The 25,428-nt window shown below is 52.6% G+C and overlaps 1 protein-coding gene across 2 annotated transcripts in view; it reads left to right on the top strand.

The window, feature by feature from the left end:
- Positions 1-475: 475 nt before the first annotated feature.
- Positions 476-25,428, top strand: part of SMOX (spermine oxidase) — a 49,826-nt gene continuing 24,873 nt past the window's right edge. Inside the window, exon 1 of one of the 2 annotated variants that reach the window (XM_004383035.1) lies at positions 476-683. The gene's annotated coding sequence lies outside the window, so the exon portion shown is untranslated. Of the gene's footprint in view, positions 684-9,897; positions 10,034-25,428 lie in introns of those variants that run through there. The other variant, XM_023737521.1, reaches the window with a different exon arrangement.

Genomic DNA, 25,428 nt, shown 5'->3' on the forward strand with positions numbered 1-25,428 from the left:
CGGGATGGGTGTTGGGGAGAAAATGAGATTGGAGGAGGCCCCTAGGGACAAGCCGCTTGCCCTGTACTGAGATATGGGGGAGGGTTTGCGGAAGTGAAGGCAGATGGTGGGGGGGGGGTGCCCCCCTCGCTTCGAAAAGACACTTCCGAACCCCTCGGATAAACTGAGTTCCCCTCCCCGTCCTGGTTCTTACCTCCGCCTCGTAGGTAGCCTCGGCTCTGCCTTACGCCCACCACAGGGGGCACAGGACTGGGCTGGCTACTTTTCTTTTGGGGAACAGGTGGGGGAAGTTTGGGGCCCAGCGTGAGGGGCAAGCTTAAGGACGGGGAGTGGGGCTCAGGTGGGCCGTACGCGGCCGAGGGTTAGCAGAAGGGACACCGCAGTCCAGGGCTTCTGCGACTTCCAGCTTCTCCGCCCACACCGGGGCAGGCCAGGGGAGGAGCTCGGCACGGCCCCGCCCAGGGGCGGAGCAGGGGCGGGGCCCGAGCGGACCTGGCGGGGTGGGCCGGGGACGCGAGGCGGAGCGGGGCCCCACACAGGCCGCGGCGGGTGGCTTGGGCCCCTACGGTCCCGGCGGCGGCTGGAGGAGGAAGCCAGGCGGCTGGAGGAGGAGGGGAGGTGGAGGATACCGAGGCTGGAGCACCGCCCGCCGCCGACTCACTTCCCCGGCTCAGCAGGGAAAGGTACCGCGCGTCCCTCTCCTGTTCGGGGCCCACCAGCCCTCGCCCCAGCGCTGGCAATGGCTGCGGCCCCCGCGGGAATGGTAAGGGGCCCAGAGTGGCCCCCGAGGGCTCAGCCGGCCCCAGGCTCTGGCGGCCAGCGCGGCGCTTGGGCTTGAGGCTGGGGTGCCCGGCGTTCCCGGCGGCTCGCCGAGAGCGGTGGCGCCGCGCCCCCCTCGCTGCCTTGGGGGAAAGCGGTGGTCTGGCCCCGAGCGGCAGTGGTCCTGGGCGGGCCAGGGTGAGCGCGCCGCGGGTGGAAGGCAGACCGGTCAAAGGCTGCGTGCTGGAGGGGAGCTCCCGGGGCGCCCGGCGTGCGCGCTCCGTGGGCGCAGACAAAGCCGGGCGCGGGTGCCCAGCGACGACTCAGGCGGCCCGGAGGGTGGGCGCTGGGGGAGGAAGAGGAGGCTCCGGGGCATGGGGAGAGGCTGCATCGCCCGCCCTTGGGGCTCCGGGCGTCCGAGTGGTCTCCTTGGAGGCTCCGGCAGGGTAGGGAGCAGCTGTCTTGGAAAGGCCAGCCAGGGGCTCACGGGCTGCCCCCGGCTTGGCGGGAGTCAGGCTTGGAAAAGGGTAGGGTGTGTTTGAGTGCTCTTTTTGGGGGAGGGGCTGAGGAAAGCCACCGCTCTGGGGTGGGGGATGGGTCTTGCTTAGAGAGGGTGAGGGGCCCGCGAACCCCCTTGGTGTTTGCAGCAGGAGAGGCACGGCCCGATGGGATGAGCGCGGTGTCTGGCGTGTATGGTGAGATGTGGTTGTTTGCAGAACTTGCCGTTGGTGTCACATCCCGTACCAGTCCGTAGGGGGTCAACTTGTCCATGGTTGGAGCAAGCAGCGAGGCAACAGGTCCCCTGGGGGTCACTGGGAGTGGGCTTGAATGGAGGGGGTAAGTGGGCGTGCATCTGAAAGGTGTGCAGTGAAGGCCCCCACCTCTGCCACCTCTGCCACCTCTGCCCCCTTCCTTGTTTTGGGAGAAAGAAACACCCAGTTCCTGCCACAGACAGGTACCTGCACTTGGGCTCCAATGTGGGATTCACTGTCCCCCATTCCTCAGTTCCCTCCCTTCTTTCCAGTGGTTATCAGTGGCTTCTTTTCCCCTGGATCATTCTGAACAGTGTAAGAACATCTGCTACCCCCCACCCCTATTTTATAGCTCCTGCGTTTTGACCACTCATCCCCCTTCAGCTGTGGCCCCACTTCTCTTCACAGCCAGACTGCTTCAGATCCCCCCGGCTCTTCAGCCCGCTTGACCTGGCTTTGGTCCCACGCTTCCCTGAAACCAGAACCAATACCCACTTTTGGCTTCTCCTGATTTCCTTCCTCCCTCCCTGGCTGCCCCTTCTTAGTCTTCTTTGCCAACAAAGGCTTCGCCTAACTAAACATTGGAGGGCCCCAGGGCTCTGCTCTTGGTCCCCCCCTTATTTTCCTCTCCTCTTTTCTCCCTTTCCCCTCTACTTAGACACCCCCCTACCCCAGCTCTCATTCATTTTTGTGATTTTCAGAATCAAGGATTGATTTACAAACACATAGATTTAAAATGTACATCATTTTCATTCTCATGATTTTAAGTCGGAAATTTTATCTCCAGCCCCAGCCTCTCTGTCCAAGCACCCATCTGATTTGTGGTGTCCCTGGATGTCTTAAAGGTATGAAAAATGTAAGATGGATGAAATAGAACTGTCTCAGTTTTCTAGTGCTGCTGTAACAGAAATAACACAGGTGGATGGCTTTAACAAATAGAAACTTATTTTCTTAGAGTTTAGGAGGTGAGAAGTCTGAGCTTAGGGTGCCCACTCTAGGGGAAGGCTTTCTCTCCCTGTCTGCTCTGGAGGAAGGTCCTTGTCTCTTTGAGCTTCTGTCCCTGGGTGATCTTCTGTGGCTTGGCCTCTCTCTTCCTTCATCTCTGCTTCTGGCTTGTTTAATCTCTTTTATACCTCAAAAGAGATTAACTCAAGATACGCCCTATATTATCCCTGTCACATTAACACAACAAAGACAACCCATTCCCAAATGAGGTTCTAACCATAGGCATAGAGATTAGGATTTACAACAGATATTTTTGGGGGCACAATTCAACCCTTGGTGATGCCCACCAACATGACCCTTCCTAGGTCTTCCCCTCTCAGTAAATGACCCATAAACCACCTGCCTTTAACGATAGGCTATCAGGTGACATCAATTCCCTCCTTTCCTTCTCTCCCCACGTCCAGTCCAACAGCAAATCTTTTTGGTTCTTTCTGCAAAGTTCTTTATCTCAGGCCTGTTCTCTTAGGCCTCTGACTCCAGGGCTATCCCCCCAGGCTGAACCACTTTTATGTTTTGTCTGAACTGCTGCAGTAGCTGCTAACTCCTCTCGCCATGTCTGCACTTGTCCTCCTCTGATTCAAGTTAACAGAGCAGCAAGAATGATTTAGAAAAATATACATTAGATCACCTCACTCCTATAAAACCTGATGGCTTGGAATAAATCTCAAATGTGTCCCCTGGCCTCTGGGACCCTCCATGATCTGTCTGCTGCAGACCTCACCAGCCTCAGCCTGACCACTGTCCCCTTTGTGTTCTCCCTGACAGCCACACCAAATCACTGCTGCTTTTTCCTGTCCCAGGGCATATGCTACTGCTGTTCCCTCTGCCTGGAAGACTCTTCCAGGCTCCTTATCTGGGTTGACTCAGCATCTTATCTTTCAGCTCTCAGCTCAAATATGTTATTGTTAGGTGCTGTGGAGTCAGTTTTGTCTGACTCATAGCGATCCTATGAACAACAGAAAGAAATACTGTCCCTCAGCCACTGTGTCAGTCCATCTCATTGAGGGTCTTTCTCTTTTTCGATGACCCTCTACTTTACCAAGCACAATGTCCTTCTCCAGGGACTGGTCCCTCTTGATAACATGTCCAAAGTATGTGAGACAAAGTCTCGCCATCCTCACTTGTAAGGGACATTCTGGCTGTACTTCTTCCAAGACAGATTTGTTCATTTTTCTGGCAGTCCATGGTATATTCAGTATTCTTTGCCAACACCATAATTCAAATGCATCAATTCTCCTTCTGTCTTCCTTATTCACTGTCCAGCTTTTGCATGCGTATGAGGTGATTGAAAATACCATGGCTTGGGTCAGGCGCACCTTAGTCCTCAAAGGGACATCTTTGCTTTTTGACACTCGAAAGAAGCCTTTTGCAGCAGATTTTCCAATGCAATATGTTGTTTGATTTCTTGACTGCTGCTTCCATGGGCATTGATTGTGAATCCAAGTAAAATAAAATCCCTGACAACTTCAGTCGTTTCTCCATTTATCATGATGTTGCTTATTGGTCCAGTTGGGAGGATTTTTGTTTTCTTTATGATGAGTGTAACCCATACTGAAGGCTGTAGTCTTTGATCTTCATCAGTAAGTGCTTCAAGTCCTCTTCACTTTCAGCAAGTAAGGTTGTGTTATCAGCATATCACAGGTTGTTAATGAATCTTCCTCCAATCCTGACACTGTGTTCTTCTTAATATAGTCCAGCTTCTCGGATTATTTGCTCAGCACACAGATTGAATAAGTATGGTGAAAGGATACCACTCTGATGCATACCTTTCCTGACTTTAAACCACACAGTATTCTCTTGTTCTGTACAAACGACTGCCTCTCGGTCTATGTGCAGGTTCGTCATGAGCACAACGAAATGTTCTGGAATTCCCATTCTTCACAATGTTATCCACAATTTGTTATGATCCACACAGCAGAATGCCTTCGCATAGTCAATAAAACACAGGTAAACATCTTTTGGTATTCTCGCCTTTCAGCCAAGATCCCTCAGACATTAGCAGTGATATCCCTCATTCCACATCCTCTTCTGAGTCTGGCTTGAATTTCTGGCAATTCCTTGTGGATGTACTGCTACAACCATTTTTGAATGCTCTTCAGCATAATTTTGCTGGCATGTGATATTAATGATATTATTTGATAATTTCTGCATTCCATTGGATAACCTTTCTTTGGAATGGGCATGAATATGGATCTCCTCCAGTCAATGGCCAAGTAGCTTTCTTCCAAATTTCTTGGCACAGACAAGTGGGCGCTTCCAGCATTGCATCTGTTTGTTGAAACATCTCAGTTGGTATTTCATCAATTCCTGGAGCCTTGTTTTTGGCCATTGCCTTCAGTGGAGTTTGGACTTCTTCCTTCAATACCATTGGTTCTTGATCATATTCTACCTCCTGAAATGATTGAACGTCGACTAATTCTTTTTGGTTCAGTGACTCTGTGTATTCCTTCCGTCTTCTTTTGATGTTTCCTGCGTCTTTCAATTTTTTGCCCATAGAATCCTTCAGTATTGCAGCTTGAGGCTTGACTTTTTTCTTCAGTTCTTTCAACTTGAGAAATGCCAAGTGTGTTTTTCCCTTTTGTTTTCTAACTCCAGGTCTTTGCACATTTCATTATACATAATGCTTTATTTTGTCTTCTTGAAACACCCTTTGAAATCTTCTGTTCACCTCTTGTACTTCATCGTTTCTTCCTTTGCTTTAGCTACTCTACATTCAAGAGCAAGGTCCAGATCCTTTTATGACATCCATTTTGGTCTTTTTTTTTTTTTTCTGTCTTTTTAATGACCTTTTACTTTCTTCATGTATGATGTCCTTGATGTCATCCCACAACTCATCTGGTCTTTGGTCATTAGTGTTCAATGCATCAAATCTGTTCTTGAGATGGTCTCTAAATTCAGGTGGAATATACTCAAGGTCATACTTTGGCTCTTGTGGACTTGTTTTAATTTTCTTCAGTTTTAGCTTGTACTTGCATATGAGAGTTGATGGTCTGTTCTGCAGTCAGCCCCTGGCCTTGTTCTGACAGATGATATTGAGCTTCTCCATCATCCCTTTCCACAGATGTAGTCGATTGGATTCCTGTGTATCCCATCCAGTGAGGTCCACTTGTATAGTTGCCGTTTATGTTGTTGAACAAAGGTATTTCTACTGAATATGTCATTGGTCTTGCAAAATTCTATCATGCAGTCTACCATGTCATTTCTATCACCAAGGCCATATTTTCCAACTATTGATCCTTCTTCTTCATTTCCAACTTTTGCATTCCAATCACCAGGAATCATCAATGCTTCTTGATTGCACGTTTGATCAATTTCAGACTGCAGAAGTTGGTAAAAATCTTCAATTTCTTCATCTTTGGTATTAGTGGTTGGCGTGTAAATTTGAATAATAGTCATATTAACTGGTCTTCCTTGTAGCGTATGGAGATTATCCTACAGCATTGTACTTCAGGATAGATCTTGAAATGTTCTTTTTGACGATGAATGTGATGCCACTGAAATATTGGTGACATAGCTTTTAGCATCACAGCAACACACAAGCCACCACAGTACGACAAACTGACAGACAAGTGGTGGAGCTTGAATATACCTTCCTCAAATTCCTTCCCTAACCATCCAGTCTTGGTAAAGGTCTCCACCTGACCTTAATTTATCATAGCACCTAGTTTACTTTCTTCATTATATTATGCCAGTCCATAACTGTTTCATTTGTCTGTTTACTTGACTTTGTCCAGCCTCTTAAGGAATGAAACCTCAACTGAGTGGCCCACTGCTGTATCTGGAGCATCTAGCACAGCCCCTGGCCACATTGTTAATGCCCAGGAGATCTTGAGCCATGTAGGAAGGTTGGGGCTGGTTGGGCAGAAAGAGGTGGATATTGCAGTCAGCACAGGAGCCCTAAAAACCTGAAGTGCCCTGAGGATTCTTATTTTCTTTCCACAAAAGCAGTTGTGCAGATTGCTGCAAGAATCTGATGGGGCAAGTGGAATGTGAAAAAGGGAAATGGAGAAGGTGTGGGTGGCTTGAGGGCAGGGGAAGTTTGGGGGTCCTGGGGAATGTGGAGTCAGTGTGGGTCACAGTGGATTGAGGGTAAATGATTCCCTTTGTTCTCTCTGGAGGAAATCTAGGCTGGTTCAACAGAAGGGTGTGTTTATGTGTATGTTTGTTGAGGGGTGGAGGATTCCCTAACTCAGGAGATGGGGGTGGCCTGGGCAGCCAGCCTGGTGAGGATTTATTTTAGCTCACTCCCTTGGGTGACTGGAAAACCTGGTGGCATAGTGGTTAAGAATTTGGCTGCTAACCAAAAAGGTTGGCAGTTCAAATCCACCAGCTGCTCCTTGGAAACCCTATGGGGCAGTTCTACTGTGTCCTACGGGGTCACTATGAGTCAGAATCGACTCCTCGGCGATGGGTTTGGTTTGGTTTTTGGTTTTCTTGGGTGACTGCTGGGTGCCCAGCCCTGGGGTTCAGGAGTTGAAGAGGAGGAGGAAACTGGAGCTGAGGGGTCTCACTGTAGACCCTTGCCCTTTCCATCACAGCTGTCCCCATTTCCACAGAGGAGGCAGTCGAGGGAGGGAAGCTGGGCCCTGGGCAGGGAGGGGATGGGCTGAGGTGACACTATGAGGTGAGTGCTGGAAGGAAGGGCTGTGTGTCCAGACCTGGGGCCGGGGCTGGCATGCCTAGGAAAGGCTTTGGGCAGGGATGGGTGGGAGCCAGGAGGCCATTCCAGGTGGTAGGAATCAGGGGTGGGGGAAATCAGGCAGAGGGCTAGAGACAGACCAGGGCCTTGGTATGATCCCTGTGTACCAAGTGTTGTTCTAAGGACTTAGCACATATTTACTCCTTTAATCATCTTAACAGCTCTATAAGGTAGGTCTTATTCCATTTTACAGATGGAAAGATTGAGGCACCCAGAGGGTAAGAAATTGCTCAGTGTCACACAGCTAAGTAGTGACAGAGCCAGAATTTGAGGCCAGGCAGCCTGGCTCCAGAATCTATGCTCTAACCCACTGTACTCTACCACTTCTCAGGCCTCTCAGATACATACTAGCTGAGGGCTTCTTGACAAACAAGTGGTTTTTCCTGTTTCCCAGAGATGTCTGGGTTTGGGACTGGGGAGGTAGGAAAGAAGCCACATCCTCTGCAGGGGAGGGGCACCCTGCTCAGAATGGGAGGCCAGGTGGCTCTGCTTCAAGCTCCATTTCTTTTCTTTCAGGAGAGGCTCCAGGCCCTGGCCAAGTAGTTGAGCATCATGCGCATGTGGGGAAGTCCCCTGCTTCTAGTGGGAAAACAGCTCCTTGTTTGAGACGCCACCCTTAGAGTGTCACTGCTCTGGGTTTAGCGTTGCCCTCTTCATCTGCTTCTTAAGCTCCCAGCCTCCCTAGGAGAGGAGAGAGAGGTCAGAGAGGGGCCATGGGATTTCATCTAGAATGTTGTGAGGTGGTGCTTCAAGCTTGGCCTGGGGGAACCTGGCTTCCCAGAGGGTCTGTGACCTAGGTAGGGATCTGAGTAGGGCTGGGGCCAACATGGGAGCAGAGCCACGGAGGGTGCTGCACAGAGAAGTGGGAATTGAAGACTGCTTAGTGCACTTTGCTGTCCTCACCTCTTTTGTCTGTCTGTGAAATGGGACTAGGGGGACCATTTCCTTTGCTCCCTGGTGGCTGTGGAGATCGGGGAACTCCTTGAGGCTACAAGCGTGAATGCCTCCTCCTTGCTGAGCCAGGGAAGAGGAGTGAGGATTCCCTGGGGATGCAAGCCCAAGGCGCTGGGCCAGGAAGGGAGGAGGGCGTGGCAGCCTGCCTAGCGAGGCCTTCCTGTTGGGGCATGATGATGCCTCTGGGCAGGGGACATGGCCTCCCAGGGGCCTAGCCAGCTGGGCCAGGAAGGGTTTGCTGACCACACAGGGATGGGTCTTCCAAAATCTGAGCCCTAGGGTTTAGGGGAATCTGCCCATCTATCCCAGCAGATCCTTCTGCCCCCAGGAAGAGAGGGAGGCAGGGTTGATTGGGCATTCTCTTCTGCATTTTGGGAAACTGAGGCACAGAAAAAGCACATTGTGGCTGGAAACTCACCAGACCTGATGATGGTTGTCTGTGAGGTGCTCCCTTCTCTGGCAGGGAAGCATAAAGTTAAGCCCTTATCTGCTGAATTGAGGTAGAAGGCTGTGGCAGAGCCAGAGACAGGCAGGCTAGAGCTAAAGGTGGATTGGGCCTGGTTAGCTGCAGGTGGCACTTGGCATCTCCTATTTCCCAGCCTGGTGCTAGGAGCCACTGGGAATACAGGACGCGGTCCCCTTTCCAGGAAGTAACAATGAGCCACACCAGGTATGCTATAACCCAGTGCAGTTCAGACTGGCTTCCTGGAGGAAGGGGTCCTTGGAGAGGGCCCTGAAGTCCTGGACGGCTTTGGCGGACAGAGGAAGAATGGCACTTCTCAAGGTGGAAGGGGAGCCCCAACCTGGAGAAGTGGGTTGAAGCCAGGTTGAGGAGGGTCATAACTGCCAAGCTGCTGAGTGTCTGGACTTCAGGACTTCTGGACGTCATGAGGCCCCAGGGAGACATCCAAGGTTATAGGCCACGGGTGCAGTGACTTGATCAGAAGAGCGCTTTATAAAAACACTTCTCGAACTCTAATGTACACATGAATCACCTAGGTAGCTTGTTAAAATACAGGTTCTGATTCACAGCAGGTCTAGGGTGGGGCCTTGGTGCCTGCATTTCTAGCAAGCTCCTAGGTTATGCGATGCTCCTGGTCTGTGGGCCACGTTGTGTAGTGAGGATTTAGATCTGGGGTTGTAGGGGCCAGGCAGGTGCAGGAACAGGTGCAGTTCAGGTAGGACCTGGAACACGTAAAGGGGATCATCCTGGCTCCTGTGGACTACCTTGGGGAAGGTGGTTAGGGGGATGCCTGTGTGGGGGCTGAGGTGGGGGCACAGGTGAGGCTGGGGGCCAGGGCAGAGAGGCACAGAGGCAGATAGGTGTGTGAAGAGGATGAGGGATGCAGGGGCTGCTCTGCTGGGAGGGGGCACTAGTTGAGGGACCTCTGGGTCTCAGGCTTCAGCCTCAGAACACAGGCCTGATTTTAAGGGCCTGTGACGGTGAGGCGCTCTCAAGACGATGGGAGCTGTCTTGGACGACTGTGCCCCAGGGCAGACTGACACGCACGCAGCATGCAGGGCATGTTATCTCTGCCCACAGCCAAGCCGGATGCTGTGGAGAGCCAATCTGGGGTCAGCACCCTTCCTCCAGCCAGGGCAGGGCGAGGAGGGTGGGGAAGCAGCTGATTGCAGCCCCACCCGTGGTGTCTTCTCTTAAAGGCCCTTAAAGTCCCCTGAGTTGCGGAGTCATCATTCCCAGCGTGTGTGGTTCCTCACCCTAGCTGGGTGAGCCTTCGTTGTTGCTGTGGATGGTTACCTGCGCCACTGTCAGGGGCTTACCCCACTCGGACCTTCCTGCACACCTGGGAGTGGGGAGTCCTGGATGTGTCTCTCTGCTGTGCCCCTGGCTGGGCCTCTACAGGCAAGTGTTTGCTCCCTCTGAGGCCTCAGTTTCCTCATCTGTAAAATGAGGGAGTCAGTCTCCTTTCTGGGGGTCTGGGTGTGGGTCACAGTGTTTGTTGGGTGGTACACTGTATCTTCCCGCGTGGCAGCTGAGCACATTGTGGTTTTGGTTTAATATTAAAGCTTCCACGCTAGTGATGGAGCAGAATGAACAGTCTGCACAGAGGAACTGTTTAGATTGCTCTGGGGGGTCTCCCAAGGTTCCTGATGCAAGGCCCCTTGCTCTCTGGACTGTGCATGGCCTCGGAGGGGACCTGAGGGCACTGATCAGATGTAGAGGTAGGAGGGTAGCAGTCAGCTTACCCAAGGAGCATGAGACAGACATACAGTGCCCCAGACAGTGCCGAGAGGGGCTGGCGGGGCCGAGGTTTGACATGTCAGACTGAGCTCCCCAAATGTCCCACCAAAAGCCAAACCTATTGTCTTCGAGTCAATTCCGACTCATAGCGACCCTACAGGACAGAGTAGAACTGCCCATAGGGTTTCCAAGGCTGTAATCTTTATAGAGGCAGACTGCCACATCTCCTGTGGAGCGGCTGGTGGGTTCAACTGTCAACCTTCGAAATAGCAGCCGAGCGCCTAACCACTGGGCTGCTAGGGCTCCTAAATGCCCCACAGACCTCCTAAAAGACATGGCTGTGCTGAGCCAGTCACATCATCCTTTGATCCCTGCTTTTGGGCCAGGCTGTAGTAAGGGAGGCAGGAGGAGGTGGCATTTCTCAAAAATTATTCTGAGAAACCTGATTCCCACCACCAGTGACTGTGGGTGGTTAAAGATTTCAGAGGACAAATAAGGGTAGAAACTGGAAATTCACTCCACCACCCTGTGGGAGATTCAGAGTACATTTAAGAGAATTAAAGGCCCTGACAAGTCCTGTAGAAAAGGAACCATTTAATGTTTTTGGAAGACTTCCTAATAATATCCCACTAACCAGGAAAACACACTCTGGGAAGGGCTGATGCAGAAGGATGCACTTAACAGGAGACCATAAACATGGGGGATGTGTGGGGCCAGACGTGCAGGGAGGGAAGGCAGGATGGATGGCTTCCTGGGGGAGGCGGATTGGTGGGATGGGCAGTATTTGGACAGTCAGTGGAATAAAAGGGTATACTGTAGAGGGAGGAACAATCTGAAGGGGACCTGGGCCCAGAGCCAGCCCTGGGTTTTTGGGTTCACTGGGTGGTTGAAAAAGGGACCTGGAAGGGCTTGTCTGGTGTTCAGGACCCAACAGTTGCCAGGCCTGGGTCTTTGGGATCCTAGGAGGGCCTCTCGGCCTACAACTCCCTGCCATCATCTTGCTCTAAAAATTCTCACTCAGCTTTTCATCAAAGAGGTTAACAGAGCAGGGTTGTAATCTCTGGACAAGAAGCTAAACCTCACTGTGCCTCAGTTTTCTCATGTGTACGATGGGCATAATATTACCTTCCTCTTAGGGTTGTTGTGACACTCAAATACCTGTTGGCTACTCTTATTAGTGTGATAACATGGCTGGAGGCAGTGTCTCCAGGAGGGACGTGGGTAAGGGGACAGTCATCCATCATGGGTGAGAGAAGCACAAAAGCTAGCATAGAGGAGGAGCACTGAGGGCCAGGGTAGACAGGCTGGCTTCCTGGGGGAGTTTGGACAGAAGGAAGCAGTCACAGGCTACTCTGGCCCTGTACTACTAGCCTGGATGTAACAGTCAGAGGATCTGGTTGGCTGGGCATAGGTGATGAGAAGGGGACAGGTTGCCTGAAGGCAGGGAGCAGGTGGCAGGCACCTGCCTTCATTCATTAGGCCATGGGGAGCCATCGAAGGTTTTTGAGTAAGGCAGTGATGTGATCAGAACAGTGCTTTAGTGGAAAATGTGGCAAGGGCTTGCAGCGATGGCAGATTGGGGGGTGCAGCACCCTCCCCCCACCATGCATTGGGCTTCCTCACAGAACAGCTGTGCCCGTTCATAGCTCAAGGCATGGGTTGGGGTCAGGTTGCTTATGTGACCCTTCTTCCCTGATTCTCAGATCTCTGAGTCATTTTCCCAAAACATTAAGAATCTCACCCATGTAGCCTTCCGGGAAGCAGAGCCGGTGTTGAAAGTACAGGAGGTGGGAGAGGGCGAGTGCCAGGGCCCCTGCTCCCTTTCCTTCCCTTCCCTTCCTGTGGCTGGCAGGTCAGTCACTGAGGCTACCCTGCTGTGCCCTTGCCACACCTCATTTCCTCTGAAGTGTGAGGACTCTTTGTTCTGGACCAGACCGTGGCTGGGGACAGGGGGCGTGGCATTTCGAACAGTGACCCAGGAGATGGGGCTGATGGGGGTGTTGCAGGCCCTCAGGGAGGCCTTGGCAGATGAAGCTAAGTGAGTTTTCTTACTCAGCCCCAGCTAAACTCTCGTGTCCTCCTTTGCCTCTTTCTTCCTCAAACGGAGGGAGCCCAGGGCTTTCCTTGCATTCTCTAAATCTGGATGAGGATAAAGAAAAGCATTTGGGTTCAGCCAGAGCAGGGCAGCCTGGCTGGCGGTAGGGTGCAGCTCTCCAGCCCCCCTCAGTCCATATTCCTTTATCCTCTAACTCCTTGCAGGGAGGTTGTTAAGGAAGGTGTGATTTAAAACCAGGGGAAAAAGCATTTGGAAATGACTTGTAATTTATTACAAAAAAGAACAAAGAACCTAACTGCCCCCTGCCAACTTTGTGCCAGGCTCTGGGAGACACATAGTTCCTGTCTTCCCCCCATGACCCCACGAAGCACTAGCTGTGACCCCATTTCACAGATGGAGACACTGTTAAAGCCAGCAAGTGGCACCACTGCATCTCAAACTGGGGGCACCAGGTCCCATGCCCTTTTTTCTCCCCCATATTCCCCTCAGAGTCTGTCCCCAAAGCTTCAACCATGCCTGCCCACCTACAACCAGACCTTCCAAACCAGCTCAGCTCCCTGCACTCCTCATCCCAGGCGGGCTGGCAAGAAGTGGACCCCGACTCAGCTAGATGTTAGGATGACATGCAAGGAGGAGATACCCAGGATTCCAAATGAACAAACCTTCTTAGAAATTGTAGAATGAGGCCTTTAAATGTTAAACACACACTTCCCTTTTATTTTGGAATATTAATTTGAAAAGTCATACACAATTAATGCAAAAGTTTTAAGTTACTCTGAAAAGATTTGGGTTTAAAAAGTAACTCAAGGGAAGACAATGAACTTGACTCCTTTGTTGAATTTAAAAAAAGGTAAGCCCTAAGTCTCAATATCTTACTAAGTGAATTTTTAGAGCACGTGTATCAGATGGCAGGTTGTGGACCCTCTCTGAACGTCAGTTTCCTTCTGCGTATGATGGGAGTATTGGGGTGAAGTGAAATACTCCATGCACAGTACTTAGCACTGCACTCTGCACCTCAAAAAAATAGCTCAGCAAAAAAAAAAACAGCGACGGCAATGATGATAGAATTACAAGAAGGAACCTTTCTTGATTTCAAAAGCTGGTGAGTTATTAAGTCTCTTTTTGAACTCAACAATAGGGCTTGAAGAATATGTTTATTGTCCAAACTGAGTTTCTTAACTCCGTAGGTGTTTTATGGATTAAATCACTGGTTTTGAGCTCAGGGCCCACGTGTGTGTTTTGAAATGAACAAAGCTGGCTTTTCAGACCTAGTTCCAGCTCTTGCCTTGGGGGCAGGGGGTCCTACCTCAGGGTTGAACTTTGTGGAGAGCTCTTGATTGGGTGACCTGGTGCATTTGTTAGGAGAGCGCGGTTAAACTACCCTTGGTCCCAGGAGGAGAAAACCTCGGGCCAGTCAGAGGCGGTGACGGGAGGGAATTATGAGTTAGTTGCTCATTGAATTCCCTTTTGTGCTGGCAGAAGCAATTAGACTGCTGTCCCTGCCTCCATTAATGGAGGAGGAAACCAAGGGTGAAGGGCTGTGGCCTGGCATAGTGTAGTGCCCAGCAAGGCCACAGCTCACCCCACGAAGCGCCTGGCCAGGAGGCAGGTGGCCTTCCGGCTGGCAGCTGCAAGTTTTGGCCATGCAGCTGGGATGAGCCACCAGGCTTTGGGATGACTCCTGCCAGCTCCAAGTGCCCGGGACTATGTATACAGTGTCAGTAAGTGGGGAGGGAGTAAGACAGGAACAGTGCCAAGCAAGGGCAGTTTTCAGGCTTGCCGACCCGGGAAGCTGAGTGGGGCCTGAGAATTGGGCAAGAGTTAGACAAAGAGACATGAGCTCCGTGTTGCTTGGCCCTTCACTGTATCTAGGTGGCCTCTGAATGTCTGTGAACCTCTCTGAGCCTGTTTCCTCATCTGTCAAATGGGCACCAGGGTGTGTTTGTAAGTATTCAGCGATTCAATGAATACAAAGTACCCAGCGCAAGGCCTGGCACAGGAAGGGCTCAATACATAGAGGTTTGTTATGGAGTTTATCTGATGGTTGTGGCACAGTTTGCACTCGACTACTGACCTAAAGGTTGGCAGTTTGAACCTACACCATGGTACCACAGAAGAAAGGCCTGGCTGTCTGTGTCTGTAAAGATCACAGCCAAGAAAACCCTATAGAGCAGCTCTACTCTGTCATACCCGGGGTTGCCATGAGTCAGAATTGACTCCATAGCAACAGGTTTTAACTGGTGGCTTTTTTTTTTTTTTTTTTAATGTTTTCCTTTTGTCATTTTGTGATCTGCATGCCATCTTCACTCTGTGATTAACTGTGTTGTGTGGGGGCCACAGGACAGACAACTTTGCTGGGAAAGAGTTTAAAGTGGAGGAGACCCTGCCCCCACCCCAAGAAACCCTGCAGCCTGGACCCCACAAGCCCTGGACGGCTCTGGAGACTTCATGAGGAAGTCCCTTTGTGGTCAGGGAGTGCAGGTTCTAGGCTGGGCTGAGTGGGAACCCGGAGGCTCAGGAGAGAGGATAAGGGGAGGGTTCACAGGAGACCCCATCCTCCCAGGGCTAGAAACACAGTCAGGCTTTGTGCAGAGTCACGAGGGGCCACCAAGAGTGAACTGTGCACGGCTGAGCTTCTTACAAGCCTCAGTTCTTGAAAGTGGTTTTGAAAGAGTCAGTGGAAAGTGCTGACTGGGAGATTTTCCTTCACCCCAGAACTGTGAGGCTGCAGCTCATAGCAGGGAGAAGGAGAAGCCCCCGGTGGTGGGCTGCACTCCCTCATCGGCCGGCTCACATCGCCCAGGCCTCTCTGCTGGATGGGTGGCTCTCCATGAATAGTGGTCAGGGGGCCGGGCCGGCCATGCCAGCAGGTGGTGCCTGATGAGGTGGGGCGGGGTGGGGCTGTGTGCGTGCGCGTGTGCGCGTGTGCGTGTGTGCGCGCGCGCGCGCGCGCGCGTGCGCGATGGGAGGTGGCCTAGGGAAGCTTTCCCATCTCTGGTGATAGCCCTGAGGAAAGAACTGGCTCTAGAATCAGACCCCCTGGTCCCAGCTCCCACTGCGGGTCCTGGACCAAATTATCAATTTGTCCCAGCGATGTCATGACGGCCACCCAAGTCATCCTGACCCTGCCCTTTCCCTCACCCCTACATCATGTCATTCAGCAAGTTCTAGGAGGTCACCACCATTCTTCTCTGATCCCTCCTGCCTCTGTCACTTCCTCTGCTCCAATGTCACCTCCCCCAGAGAGCCCTTCAGGACCTCCCTACATGGAAAGCCCCCTCTCCCCTCACTCTGTTTTTTTCTTTGTGGCACTTATCCCCCCTGAGTGTTATGTCCTTGAGGGTGAGGCTTTTGGGACAGTGTCAATAAACATTTTTGAATGAATGACTGAAACACCTGTCCCTACCTCCCCCCAGGGTATCCCCTTTTCCCCACTTAGGCCTCATTTTCTCATATCTGTGCCTATCTCCAGTTTCCTCATTACCTGCTGCACTAGGCTGGAATGCGCCCCCATCCCGTGTTCTCTGCCTTTACCCTGCAGCTCGGATACCGCCTCCCACCCCCAGTATGCCCGGTGCCCACTCAGACTTCTCACTGCCCTGCATCTAGAAGCACATGCTGGGTCTCCAGTGCCCGTACTGTTTGCAGAGTGACTGTGACCTTCCTGCTGCCCCTGCACCATTTTCCAGAAGGTTGGGATGCTGACTGCAGGATCTGTGCTCTCTAGAGAGCCAGGCCGTGCTGCCAGCTCTTCTGGGCGTCCCGCTGGGGGCGCTTACGCGTGGGGCTGACTTGCCAGCTCGAGCACAGCTCCGGCGCGTCCTACACGCCCTGCGGGCGCGCTCGGGTGGGGCTGGGGAAGGCCGTGTGTGGGCAGGGGAGGACGTGGCAGCACTTAACAGAGGCCGCTGTCTCCTGGTGCTGGGAAGTCTGTGTCTGCTCTGTGGTGGTGGCCACAACTGCAGGGGGAGGGCAGGTGAGTGCGACCACATGGGGCCGGGACTTCCCGGCCTTTCCAGGGGCTCTAATAGTGAGTTTCAAGAGGGCCAGAAAAGCCACAGCACTGGTTTCACGAATTGAGAGTTGATCTTGTAAGAGGAGCCTCTGAGCCTTTGCACGTGCTGTTTCTTCTGCCTGGAGCTCACTTTTCGTGTCTCTAGTGGAAATCTTCTCCCTGTCCCCATGGGGTGCCCCCCCACCCCCATGCACCATTACAACCCTTATCACTGTGTATTGTACCTGTGAGTTAACTGGCCATGAGTTTAATCCATTGCTGTGTCTAATGGGTCTAGTGCAGTGCCAAGCAGGCCTGCATCTTAGGGAAGACAAATGCAGGCCTCTGAGGACATCTGACTAGGAGTCAGGGCCCATTAGAGAGGGAGCAGTGCAGTGGGAATTCCCATTGTACAGACGAGGAAACAGGCTTACCCAAGGTCACTCAGCTAGACCTCAACCCAAACCCTGGGTCGTCTCCTCTAAGGGCTCAATCTGATGGCAGAGGTTGGGCCCTGAGCAGGCCTTGGAGATGCAGAGAGAAAGGGAGGGGACGTGGATGTGAGTGCCGTGGTGCATGAGAGAAGGCTGGCAAGGGACATGTCAGGCTTAAGAGGCATGATAGGCGTTATAGGAATGCAGAGGGCTTTAGGTGGTGGGCAGTGGTGGGGGAAGGGGTATTGAGGGAGACCCTCCTCCCCCAGCCTAAGCCCAGGGTGAGGGAACCTTGGGCACTGCCTGGCCTCAGTGCTCTCTCTGCCTCCTCCTCCCCGGCACAGACAGACCCTGGACGTCTCTGGGCTCTTCTGGAACCTGTTTTAGAGCACTGGTTCTCAGCCTTGGCTACGTGCTAACATCATGTTGTTAGCTGCTGTTGAGTCGGCCCCTGACTCAGGCGACCCCATGCACAACGGAGTGAAATGCTGCCCATCCCCGTGAGCAGTTGTGGATCAGACCCTTATAATCTATAGGTTGTTCACTGGCTGATTTTCAGAAGTAGATTGCCAGGCATTTCTTCCTAGTCCATCTTAGTCTGGAAGCTCTGCTGAAACCTGTTCAGCATCACAGCAACATGCAAGCCTTACTGACAGATGGGTGGTGACTGTGCATGTGGTGCGTTGGCCAGAAATTGAGCCTGGGTCTCCCACATGGAAGGCTAGAATTCTACCACTGAACTACCATTGCTGTCATCATATAGGGCCCTTAAAAAAAATACTCATGCTTAGTCCCCACTCCAAAGAGTCTGGTTTAAATAATCTAGGGTGAGGCCCGGGTGTCAGTATTTTATAAAAATCCCTGAGTGATTTTATTACAAAGGGTAAGATTTTAAGTGATCTGGGTGGGGTCTGGTCTCCAGGTGAGTCTAATGCACTGGCTTGGAAGAAGTTCCTGGCTCCTGTGCCTTGTAAGCAGAAGGGCCTGGGCCAGGCACTCTGCCCACTCCATTCTGCCCCTGCATTTCAGGGAAGAGGAAGAGGAGGCCATGAGTGGGTGTGGGGTTTGCCTGGGGGTCTCCTCCCCATGGGAGAGAGTTGTTGATTGTATAGTTACCTATTGCTGTGTAAGAAATTACCCCGACATTCAGTAGCATAAAACAACAACAAAACAACAAACAGTTGCTGTCAAGTCAATTCTGTTATGGGGACCCCATGAGTGTCCGAGTAGAACTGATTTTCAATGGCTGATTTTTCTAAAGTAGATTGCCAGGCCTTTCTTCTGAGGAAGCTCTGGGTGAATTTGAACTACCAACCTTTTGGTTAACAGCCAACTGTGTTAACCATTTGTACAACCCAAGGATTCTAAAACAACAGTAAACATGTATTATCCTCACAGTTTCTGTGGATCAGGAATTTGGGAGCAGTTTCGATAATTCTTGCTTGGGATTTCTCATGAGGTTATAGTCATGTTGGCTGGGGCTGCAGTCATCTTAAGGCTTGGTTGGGGCTGCAGTCATCTGAAGGCTTGGTTGGGGCTGCAGTCATCTGAAGGCTTGACTGGGGCTGCAGTCATCTGAAGGCTTGACTGGGGCTATAGTCATCTGAAGGCTTGACGGGCTGCAGTCATCTGAAGGCTTGGTTGGGGCTGCAGTCATCTGAAGGCTTGGTTGGGGCTGATGGATCCACTTCCAGGGTAATTTACTCACATGCTTGGCAAGATGGTTTGGCTGCTAGTGGGAGGCCTCAGTTCCTTGCCACATGGGCCTAATCCATTGGGTTGTTTGAGTGTCTTCATGACATGGTGACTGGCTTTCCCCAGAGTAAGCAGTCCAAGAGAGCAAGATGGAAAGCAACAGTACCAAAGGAGGGAACTGTTTGTCAAGCTGAGTAATAAAGTGAAACATAAGGAAGTGCATTTTTATGATTGTGCATGCATGCGTGTGTGTGTGTGTGTGTGTGTGTGTGTGTGTGAGAGAGAGAGAGAGAGAGAGGGAGAGAGAGAGAGAGCTCTCTCTGGGGTTCCCTGAGGGCCTTGACAACTTCGACACCTTAGAACAGGGTTGATGCCTTGGTTTTAAGGCTGATTTTCTTTCTATGGGTTCATCCCTATTAGGAGACTTACCTTCCAGGGAAGTGAGTGGATATGAACACCACCATATCCTATCAGCCCTCCTCTGCCAGCGGCTTGGTCTGCTGTCACCAAGAGGAGTCTTGCACCAAGATGGTCACCAGGGCAGTGACCAGCTCTGTGGTTTCTGTTATACCTCTCTGGTTGATGATTTCCCAGAGGGGGATTCAGAGTTGAGGTGTCAGGTCCTACTCAGAGGGAGGGAATCCAGGCCATGGGGTATCACCTTGAGAGCGGCTAGAGGGAGCCACAGTGAAACTTGTGCCTTCAGGACTCCGCCTGGGACTCTGTAGGCTGGCTAACAAGGCTGGGGGTCAGGTTCTGTCACTGAAGCTAAGGGTGACTGTTCTCATTTTATAGATGGGGAGACTGAGGCTCAAGTGCTAATGGACTCTCCCAAGGCTATACTGGTTAGGGACAGACGATGCTGTCTGGGTGATTTTTATCTTCTCTAGGAGCACCCAGGAGTGGCATAGTCATCAGACCCCTGGGCTTTTCCTTGGGCCAAGGGGACATGGGGCATGCCTACCTCTGGAAGATCTGGGATCTGCCCAGTTCGCAGAGAGGTGACAGCCTATTTGGCCAGGTAGGATGTTGGTGTGCACACACACACTAAGTTGGGAAACCATGGAGGAGCCTGGGGGTAGAGACGGAAGCTGATCTGGTGGGTCTGGCTCAGATTTTGAAAGGTTCATTAGATATGTTTAGAAGCAGTCATGACCGACATCTGATCTATTGTTGGAGTGTGATCCATGTGCTTGTATTTGCTGAAGTTGGGATTTATAGGGTAGGGTTTGGGTAAGGGTGTTGGAGTGGGGATGCAGTCAAGTCCCAAGCTCTGCCCTGGTTCTCCACTTCTGTTTCTCTCTCTCTCTGCTCCTATCCCCATCTCAGCCCCTCCTGCTCAACTGTTGTGAAGGTGGCCCTTAGGGGAGGTGACATTTGGGGACACAGTCATCCAGGCCCCCAGCAGAGTCTGTTCTTATCAGAAGGACCCTACCATTTCTCTGGCTTCTTTTCATGCTTTCTTCCCCGCCTCCACTCCAGTTTGGCTTCTAGCCTGGGCCTGGGGCAGGTAGTCCCCTGGGTCTGTCCCTGCTTTAATGGCCCTTTGCTTCCTTGGGGTCCTCAAGCAATTAATCTGGGTGGTCTGCACATCTGTCCTGCCTTGTAGGACATCAGCGGAAGTAAGGGGCCCAGAGTGTTCACATCTCCAGCCATGCCTCCCGTACTGCCCACCAGTGCCTTTGGGGGCTGTGTCTTTGGCTACCCACCTCCCCCCACATCTGCTAGGTCAAGGGCTGCCTCTCTCCATGCAGCACTGGCCCGCCAAGGGCCCTACTCTCCCCGTTTTTTTGAAATAGGCTTACAAAGCCTTTTAAAATTGTGCTTTTAGGGACTTTACATGATGTGTGGAGGAGAGGGGTAATAAAGACATTGTTGAAGTCTCCTAGGTCCCAGGAAGGAAGGTGGGGCCCCTCAGAGCTCCTTCCCCACATTGGCCTGTGAGTGCCAGAGAGTGTTTCCGGAGGGATGGATCTGGGGAATGAGGCACCCAGGCCTTTTCTCTTTCCTGAGCTGGGGGCTAGCTGAGAGCCACCACTCTGACACCTCCTTCCCTACAACACTGGGGAGGATGGAGAGTCAAGTCAGGGTGGGGGGTTCAGGCCAAGTCACTATTGGGGGTCAGGCTGAGTCAGGGTTGAGGGTCAGTCAAGCAAAGGCTGTGGGGTGGTCTGATGTCCAGGTCAAGGTCCAGTCTGATATTCATGTTGGTGTCTGAGTTCAGATCAAGACTGAGTGCTTCTCCAAGAAAGACCCAGCTCTGGGCCCAGGAGAACTGGCTGTGAGCACTGCACTGGTCTCTGGGGATCTTTCTCCTGCCTCCTCCTCTCCTTCCCCTCTGAGATGACCCTTGCTGGTGGGCATACCATTTACCTGTGCTGTCTCATTTAATCCTCTCAGCAGTCCTGCCAAGTAGCTGTACCTATCTCCATTTTGCAGGTGGGAAAGCTTGAAGACCAAAGGGGCATTTAAGAATCAAATGGGGCTTAGACGAGTGTGCCAGGAGGCTGGGTGCAGATGCTGTGTCCTTGGGGTGAGTTCAGATGGTGCGGGACCAAGTGAGGCCAGAGAAGGGAAGACACTAGTCTAGGGTCACCTGGCAAGGGAGAGCTGAGCTGGGTCCTGAACCCACGTCTGGGCTTGTGGGCCAGTGTTCTCTCCCCTCCCCTCTTGGGGCTCGCTGGCTCCCCTGCTCTGTCCCCACACCTTTACACCTCCTGGTATCCCCTCTGTGGCTGGCCTGGCCGGGCTCAGCAGTCCTGCCTCTTTCACTTCCTGGCTGCCCTGGGTGAGGAGGGCTGGGAGGGTCAGGCTGGGTGGAGTTTGGGCCCAGCCCCTCTCTGGGGTTGATGGGTGGGAGGAGCCTCGCCCACAGACACAGAGCCCCTTTGTCTGTGTGGCTGTGCGAAGCAGCTGGTCTGGGATTTCTGGGCGTTTTTTACATTTGAAGAATAATTGCATTGTCTGGGGGTCTGCGAGAATCCGAATCCCTCTCCAACCTGCCAGGCAATCCAAAGAGGGTCCCCTGGACCAGTCCCAGCTTCCCTCCTTGGCCCTCCCCTCCGTGATGGAAGCCTGAGCCAGAGAGGGGCCCCTCCAGGGACACTGCGGGTGGGAGGGCACTAGGAGTATCCATCGGTAGAAGAGGCTTACAAATCCCCAAGGTTGCTTGAGGAGGGTACAGGCGTGAGCTGCCTCTTGGTAGCTGAGGACACCCAGAACCTGGGACAGGGCTCCTGCTTGTCCAGGAGGGGTCGGCCTGGCTGGTTGGAAGGACTGGGCCTATTTAGACTGCTTCACCTGATGGAGTCCCGGACCCCCAGGGGTGGGGCTGGGTGAGCCAGGTTGACTAATAGCCTTGGGGCCTTTTCTTCCTGTCTGGGAAATGCGGTCATTTATCCAGGGGTGACCTTGAGGAAAGGATAGGGAGGCAGACACGTTTGGGAGTAGCTTGTACTCAGAGAGGAGCCAGAGATGGGGGATTTTTGTCTCTTGTGAGGGGAGGCTTTGGTCTGGAAGGGTATGGGGTTCTGTGGAGCCTGGCTTGTTATGGCATTGTTTACATGTTCGGCTGCTAACCGAAAGGTTGGAGGTTCAAGTCCACACAGAGGCATCTCAGAAGAAAGACCTGGTGATCTACTGCTGAAAAGTTAACCATTGAAAACTCTGTGGAGCCCAGTTCTACTCTGACACACATGGCATCGCCATGAGTTAGAATTGACTTGATGGCAAATGGAGCCACTATTAGGGAGGGAAAAGGCCTGCTGATTGCTGGGCGAGGCTTACATGGACTCTAGTGCTGGAGAGGAGGGCTCCCACACTGAGCTGGGCTGTTGACCCTCCTTGTGGTTCACTCACCAGCTTTGGGGAGGCCCACTTTATGGGGGTTATCAATCTATCACTAGTCTAGCCTGGGACCTCGGCCCTGCTCGGTGATTGTGGGGCTGTAGCCTCACTCCTGTGGTAATAGACAATAGGATTTCCTGGGTGAGATGCCCACAGTTGAGGGCAGGCTTGGGGGAGGCGAGAGAAAAGCCAGTGCAAGGACTCACACTGCAAGGGTGTCTTGCTGCAGGAAACAATGGAGCAGGCCTTGCTGGTGGTCTGAGCTACACAGTCACACAGTGCAGGACCTGTTGTGTGCTGTGCTAAGAGAACCCAGAACTAGATTCTCTGACGGGAGGAGGGACATTTCCCACAGGCCTTCAGACCCAAGAGTTTGGTGAAGTTCGGCTCTGTGTATGCTTGGGGAGGAGAGTAGTTCTGAGAATTGAAGCCAGAGAGGTCAACAAGGGTCCAGAGAGCTGACATGCTGGGGACTTTCCCATGCCTGGCACATAGGTGCTCAATGAATTGTTGGCTTTTATTCCCTGGTCCATGAAAGAACTGATCATGCTTGTTTTTGAGAGGGTGGGACTGGGGAGTTGAGACTGGGGGCAAGCAGAGCAGTACTCTAGGGGTGAGTTCAGGTGGAGGGGCAGGTGAGCTTCTGGGGAAGTAGGAGGTAAAGGTGACAGTGATTCAGGCTGTAGGGTTGACATGGCTTGATCCGATGCATAAAGCAAAGTCTTCCATTGAGGATGCCTTTGAGCCTTGGGACAGCTTGGTGCTCAGCGGTTTTACTCGCAATGGGGAAAGCCCAAACAGATGTGTGGTATCCCTAGTTCAGTTCTGGGCCTTTCCAGGTGGGGGTCAGCAGGGTCAGATCTTGGAACACCAGGACTAAAACATGTCTTCAGTATTTGTTGATTAGGAGGGCACTTGTTGGAGGGTAAATTTCTGAGGGTAATGAAATGAAATTGGTGGTTGCGAGGCAGAGTGCCGAGGAGGTGGCAGTCAACACGAAGCCTGGCTGTTCGGGCCCACTTCCAGCCCACATCCATCCATCTTTGGCAGTGCCCCGTGGGACAGGGCCTGTCTTCCCTCGTCCTCTCTCCTTCCCCTGTTGTGCTTCCTCTGTCCAGCTTGGCTTCTCGGGCAGGTTCAGTCAGGGCAGCGTTGGCTCTGGGCAGCAGGGGGAGGTGGTGGCCTGCAGGCCAGACAAATGGGAGGCAGTGATCAGTGGGGCATCTTGAATCTGGGGGTGGGGGGCACTCATGTTGCTGGCCTAATTTCTTGAAGCTATCAGGTGTGGCCTGCTTGGGGACATGAACAAGTGGGCCCTGGCAGAGGCGCTGGGCAGGAGGCCTCAGACGCCCCCACTCCCATTTGCCATGGAAGCAGGAGCAAGAAGGCAAGTGTCCGCAGTCCTGTGCCTCCCTCCTCCTCCCCTCCTTCTCCTCCCCTGCCTGGCTGAGCCAGCACTTTTCTTCTCTCCTTTATCTGCTCGAAAAGTACAGGGTGTTCTGTTTCTCCTGTGCATACAGATCAAGGAGCGGATGTTATTTATTTATTTCTTTGCTGAAGGTGACAGAAGGACAGGCGGGCACTGAGGAGAGCTGAGCGATTCTTCTTCTTCAGTAGGCATTTTCTCATAAAAAAAAGTTAAATAATCCAGAAGGGAAAGGAAGAGATGACACAAACCAACAGAAAGCAAGTTGCTGTCTGCCTGTCCCCCCACCCCCTGCCCACCGGCTCCTTTCTACCCAGGCTGGAGATAACAGCATCAGCAAGTCCAGTTCATCACTGAGCTGACCAACCTGCACACAGTGGGTGTTCCTGGAGGTGATTCCCTCTCCCTTCCTTCAGTTTGGACCCAGCCCCGTGTTGACTTCATGGGCTGATATGGGGGCTGTGGGGCAGACTCCTCATCTCTCTGCCCTCTGTGGGCTGTGGGGGCTTCTCTAGCTCCTTGGGGACACCAGGGGTTGACAGGGCCCATCTGGGACATGGCTAGGGACAGGCTGGGATTACTGTAGCCCCTCTGAGGGTCAGGGTTGCAGGTGTCTGATGCAACCCCCAGTTACCTGCTTCCGCCCTGGCACCCTATGTGTGCATGTCTGTTTGTGTTCAAGGTCTTTGAGAGGGCCGTGTTGGGAGCTGGGGGTCCTTTCTGTGTTTGTCTTAAAGGCAGACTGCCTGCCTGCATTTCCCACAATCCATTCCTGAACCCTATTCCAAAGACAGGTTGCTCATAATTTAGCTACAGAATTTTACAGATTATTTTCACTCATAAGATTTCTGAAAACAGTCTTGTGACATCCACATAGGGCGCTATTTGACTGTCACTTTAGTGTAGTGAGGACGAGCTGGAAGAAACAGAGGCCCCAGAAAGCCGGGAGGTTCACGTCGCAGGCTGGGAACCCTCACTGCTGGCATTCAGGAATTGTTTCCCCTAAACCAGCCTCTCAGGTTTTCAGAGGTAGGGTCCCAGGGAGCCTGGGTGGTGAGGTTCTGTGATGGGAATTATGGGAGAGCAGTGGGACTCTCCGTTTAATCCCAATTACACCCTGGGCCCCAGGGAGCTTTTAGAGAAGGGGTTCCACCAGTAAGGTTTCAGAACCACTGCATTGTATAAAAGAGGTTGTTTTGGGGTGTCCGCTGGCTGGGGCTCAGGCAGAGGGTTGAAGCCAGGAGAGCAGTCTGCAGGCAGAGGACCCCCCCACCCCAGGTCCTGGGGAACTGGGGCATGGGGGCGGGGCTGGCAGCAGCACCACGTCCTCGAGGGATGTCCTGCAGTGGTGGCGTCAGCGCAGCTGGCGCGGGGCCCTCCGGAGCATGCCGCGTGTTTACAAACCTGCCGCAGTGCCCGCTTGCCCGCGTCTTGTCCTGGGCTCCAGCCGGCAGACATCTGGAGGCATCAGTGTCAGCATCACTGACCTTTCCTCCCTTGTGACCCGCCTCTGCAGGCAGCCACATCCTCACCTCTAAATTTAGCCCTCGGGGAAGGAGAACCTGGGGGAGGAAGGAGGGAAGGAGGAGGAGGCAGGGGGAGGAA

The sequence above is a fragment of the Trichechus manatus genome, unplaced genomic scaffold (assembly GCF_000243295.1).
Source record: "Trichechus manatus latirostris isolate Lorelei unplaced genomic scaffold, TriManLat1.0 scaffold00104, whole genome shotgun sequence".
NCBI lineage: Eukaryota > Metazoa > Chordata > Mammalia > Sirenia > Trichechidae > Trichechus > Trichechus manatus.